A 6,000-nucleotide genomic window follows, 5' to 3' on the forward strand; every position below is an offset into this window, starting at 1 on the left:
CTTTGCACTTAAAATTTGGAGACACTATCTCTACGGTACAAAGTGCACCATATTCACTGATCATAAAAGTTTGCAACACATATTCGATCAGAAAGAACTGAATATGAGGCAACGAAGATGGGTCGAGTTGCTGAGTGACTATGACTGTGACATACGATATCACCCCGGCAAGGCTAACGTTGTAGCCGATGCCTTGAGTAGAAAGGATCGAGTCAAGCCACTACGTGTGCGAGCCTTGGGGATGATAGTCCAGTCGAACCTTTCAGATTTAATTCGAGTCGCTCAACGCGAGGCGTTGAAAGAGGGCCAATTGGTTAAAGAAGGACTTTACGGGAATGAGAAGAATTTCGAACAGCGTGTGGACGAAATTCTTTATTTCAAAAATCGGATGTGGATCCCGACCCTCCATGACCTTCGTGATTTGATCATGGATGAAGCACATAAATCGAAATATTCCATACATCCGGGATCAGATAAAATGTACAAGGATGTGAAAGAATTTTACTGGTGGCCAGGTATGAAAAAGGATATAGCCACATACGTCGGCAAGTGTACGACGTGTGCGAGAGTTAAGGCGGAACACCAGAAACCCTCGGGAATGCTACAACAGCCGGATATTCCCGAATGGAAGTGGGAGCAGATCACAATGGATTTTGTGACACATCTCCCCAAGACACCCCGAGGTCATGATGCGATTTGGGTAATCGTGGATCGATTAACCAAATCGGCACATTTTATTCCAATTAGGAATACTTTTAACACTGAGAGACTTGCGCAAATTTATATAAATGAAATAGTGTCTCGTCATGGCATCCCCATCTCGATCATCTCCGATAGGGATAGCCATTTCACCTCCAAACTTTGGCAAGCTGTCCAAGAAGCATTGGGAACACGTATTGACCTAAGCACAGCTTACCACCCTCAGACCGATGGTCAGTCTGAGAGGACCATTCAAACTTTGGAGGATTTGCTTCGTGTCTGCGTACTGGACTTTAAGGGAAATTGGGATCAACATCTCCCACTCGTTGAATTTTCCTATAATAACAGTTATCATAGCAGTATAAAGGCAGCACCTTATGAAGCATTGTATGGGCGAAAGTGCCGATCACCACTTTGCTGGTCTGAAGTGGGAGACCCGCAGATCATTAGATCGGATCTGGTCCAGGAGACGACCAGCAAGATTCTTGAGATTAAGAACAACCTGAAAGCCGCGCGGGATCGGCAGAAGAGTTATGCTGATACCCGTCGAAAACCGTTGTCATTTGAGAAGGGTGAAAAGGTATACTTGAAAGTATCACCCTGGAAAGGAGTGGTCAGATTTGGAAAGGCGGGGAAGTTGGCCCCTAGATACATTGGACCATTCAACATTACTGCAAAGATCGGTCCGGTAGCTTACCGACTAGAACTGCCTGAGGAACTAAGTGCAGTTCATAACGTGTTTCATGTATCAAATTTGAAAAGATGTCTGGCGGATGAGACATCGGTGTTACCCTTAGAGGGTGTTCAAATAAGTGATAGGCTCAACTTCGTAGAGGAGCCCATCGAAATAGTGGACGGTAAGATCAAGCAGCTTAGACACAATAAGATCTCGTTGGTCAAAGTTAGATGGAATTCGCAACGAGGCCCAGAATTTACTTGGGAACGAAAGGATGAATTTCGGAAGAAATACCCCCACCTATTTCCTCAAAAGGAAGTAGTTGACGCATAAAATTTCGAGGACGAAATTTTTATAACGGGGGGAGAATGTAACGATTCCGGCAAATTCAGGTATACCCTAGCCGGAATATACTATTTACGTGTTATTTAATATTGATTATATGAGTTATAACACATTGATACGAATATATATGGTTCACAGTATGAATCATACTCAATTATATAGTGAATCGTATTGGGATTACAATTAATCATTGATCGGTTATTGAAACCCGAACGAATCGGGAATTACATTATAGACGATGTATATAATGTTTAGTGATATTTACGAAGTATTAATGCTTCGGGATAGGTGAATTATAGCACAGAAAAAGGATTTCGATTTAACGGTACGTCGGTACGCTAAACGAAACCTTTAACACCAAACCAAGCAAGAGACGATCAATCAAGTCGAAAAAGATGCGTAATTATTAATAATATGATGTTTTAATGTCATGGGTTAAGTTTTTAAAGTTTTAAATCAGTTGTATATAAATTTTATTTTAACCCGAAAAACAACCATTTTAGGCTCGTTTCAAGCCGAATTACGAGTTTAAACGAGAAACGAACTGAACCAGATTATCCACAACATTATCCGGATTGCGTAATCCGAATATGTGGCTTAGAATGGATTTGTGGGGGCCACCCCCATCCACCCTAATAGGACCGATCGGTCCATATTATTATTATTATCATTCCATTTTTTCTTTTTCTAACAACAAATTCTCTCAAACTCTCTCAAATCTTCCAACATCCATCCATCCCCTTGATCTTTAAACCAAGAATTGAAGGTATAAACATGGTTTTTTATGCTTAAATCTTGTTTCTAATTCTACAATATTGAGAAAAGGAGGTTTCCATGTGAAAGACGGGTGAAAACCCGAGATAAAACCAATTCTCGTATGATCAAGGGATGTATACAAGTTATACAAAGGATCTTGATCCAAGTAATGAGTTAAAAGTGTTTAGAATAAAATTTACGGTTAAAATCTTGTTAAAATGAGTTTCCAAGTGAAAGATGGGTGAAAAACCGAGATGGAACCGACTCTTGCATGATCAAGAGATGTATACATGTTATACAAGGGATCTTGGTCCAAGAAATGAGTAAAAAGAGTCGGGAATGGATTTCTACGGTTAAAACCTTTGTTTTTACTTAAAAACCGACACTTTGAAAGAAATGGTTTGATTATTGGTGTAACTTGCTTGGTATAGTGATATTGTGCTTGTAAGTGTTGTATCTAGCGGCTAGAAAAGGCTAGAAACCGAGATCCTTGCGATCTAAAGCTAGAAAACACAAAATAGTTCGGTTTTTGTGTGTTATGAAAAAATGGACAGATTTACGTGTGCTTAGAGTCGGGTCACGAAATTTCACAGAGATGATCTACACATGAAAATATGAGATCTGTGAATTTTTGGTAATTTTTGGATAAAAGATGAATATTTGGTGAATTTAATGCTCGGTTTTGGCCAAAAATAGTGAAAAATAGCAAAACGTGATGAAAAATTCCGGAAAATTTAAGATAAGCTTTTTATAACATATAAAAGTCACCCACAAAATTTGAGCTCAGTTGGAAAAGTCTAAGTAGGCTTTTCGGTGAAACGAGTTCTAGGGCTTCCTAGCTCGGTTTTGGGTGAAAATGGCTTGAAAAATAAGTTTTAAATTCTGGACAAATTCCAGGGAGTTATGAGGATGATAAAGATCATCCCAGAAAAATTTGGGATTTTTCTAAAGTGTTTTGGTATTTTTGATATATTTAGTGTTTTAACAAGATTTAAAAATAGATAAATAAATGTAAATGTAGGAAAATAAATCTGGGAAAATTCCAGAAAGTTATGAGGATGATAAAGATCATCCCAGAAAAATTTGGGAATTTTCTAAAGTGTTTTAGTATTTTTGATATATTTAGTATTTTAACAAGATTTAAAAATAGATAAATAAATGTAAATGTAGGAAAATAAATCTGGGAAAATTCCAGAAAGTTATGAGGATGATAAAGATCATCCCAGAAAAATTTGGGAATTTTCTAAAGTGTTTTGGTATTTTTGATATATTTAGTATTTTAATAAGATTTAAAAATAGATAAATAAATGTAAATATAAGAAAATAAATCTGTAAAATTTTTATAAAATTCCTTACTGTCAAATTAAGTTTTGTGCAAAATTTCAAGACCCGAGATTAATCGGGTAATTATTGGTGCTAAAAAGAACATAAAAACAAGTTTTTAAAGCTTAAAACGTGTAAACCGGCAAAGTTCGCATAAGCGAGCTGACTGGTACATGAAAACCCTAAAAATAGACTATTTCATAAATCTAAGTAAATTAAGTAAAAATAAATCATCCGAAAATAATTCGGATGATTTGGGTAATTTTACCCGATTTTACCGTTTCCGGCACCGAAATACCGGAAACGGGCCCCGCGGCCAAACGGGGTGTCAAACCGAGCTATAATTTCATCACCTTAACTAAATTGACTGTCAAACTCTAAGCAATGTCAATCTGAGTCCTTAGAAGTGTCACGGGGTTAACATTGTCCCCGAATCGAGTACAGTACTGGGTTAACAATGTTCCCAGATGTACCGATTGATATGTATTTAAGTTATGGGAATTATATAGTAACGACTAGATATTATATTACAGATCCAGGCACGTAGCTGTTCCTTATATTACTCACCAACTCACAACAAGGTGAGTTTTCACGAGCCCCTTTTAATGAATTGTTTTAATTATATTTTCCCGGGGCGGAAAACATGTCTTATTTAAAGTATTTAAGTACATACCGATCGTATGGAAATACTTGTACATTTATATATATATGGGCTGATGCATAGAATATATAAAATGTTTATAATGTGTTATTGTTCTGGGGTAACATAGTTCCCAGGGGTTATTATTGTTCTGGGGTAACATAGTTCCCAGGGGTTATTGTTGTTCTGGGGTAACATAGTTCCCAGGGGTTATTATTATTCTGGGGTAACATAGTTCCCAGGGGTTATTATTGTTCTGGGGTAACATAGTTCCCAGGGGTATTTATTGTTCTGGGGTAACATAGTTCCCAGGGGTTATTATTATTCTGGGGTAACATAGTTCCCAGGGGTTATTATTGTTCTGGGGTAACATAGTTCCCAGGGGTTATTGTTGTTCTAGGGTAACATAGTTCCCAGGGGTTATTATTATTCTGGGGTAACATAGTTCCCAGGGGTTATTATTGTTCTGGGGTAACATAGTTCCCAGGGGTTATTGTTGTTCTGGGGTAACATAGTTCCCAGGGGTTATTATTATTCTGGGGTAACATAGTTCCCAGGGGTTATTATTGTTCTGGGGTAACATAGTTCCCAGGGGTATTTATTGTTCTGGGGTAACATAGTTCCCAGGGGTTATTATTATTCTGGGGTAACATAGTTCCCAGGGGTTATTATTGTTCTGGGGTAACATAGTTCCCAGGGGTTATTGTTGTTCTAGGGTAACATAGTTCCCAGGGGTTATTATTATTCTGGGGTAACATAGTTCCCAGGGGTTATTATTGTTCTGGGGTAACATAGTTCCCAGGGGTTATTGTTGTTCTAGGGTAACATAGTTCCCAGGGGTTATTATTATTCTGGGGTAACATAGTTCCCAGGGGTTATTGTTGTTCTGGGGTAACATAGTTCCCAGGGGTTGTTATTGTTCTGGGGTAACATAGTTCCCAGGGGTATTTATTGTTCTGGGGTAACATAGTTCCCAGAAAGTTATTGGAAATGTTCTGGGGTAACAAAGTTCCCAGCATGATTATATTGTTAATAAATGATTATTAAAATGATTTGTCAGTGTTTATTTAAATTAGTGAAACTCACCAACTATTCGTAGTTGACCCGTTTTCTTTACATGTTTTCTAGGTATGCCCAAGTTGGATTGATTGATGTTTGCTTAACTATCTGTGCTACCTGTTGGAAGCTTGCTGCTCTTTGTTTTGTAATGAATTTATTAATGTCTTATCGGTAAAATATGTGTGTAACACCTAGACAGTAATGAAACTCGCAACAATGTAATATGTTATAAATTAATGTAGTGATATTTTCTTTATAAGCAATGCTGTTGATATCAGATGTGTCTGTTGCATCCCGTGTACGTTTCCGCTGCGGTTACGGGGTGTTACAGAACTTGGTATCAGAGCCATTGGTTATAAAGAATTAGGATGTCTGAAAAAGATACCTAAAATATAACCAGTAGCTCAAGTATTATAGGATCTGAATATCAACTAATAATATATAGTGACGAGATCGGGATGAACTTGGATGGACAAGTGGGTTATTATGGTCCGGAACATAA

The sequence above is a fragment of the Bidens hawaiensis genome, unplaced genomic scaffold (genome assembly GCF_021521415.1).
Source record: "Bidens hawaiensis isolate Kalapana, Puna unplaced genomic scaffold, B.hawaiensis_p1.1 tig00002273_1, whole genome shotgun sequence".
NCBI classification, from domain to species: domain Eukaryota; kingdom Viridiplantae; phylum Streptophyta; class Magnoliopsida; order Asterales; family Asteraceae; genus Bidens; species Bidens hawaiensis.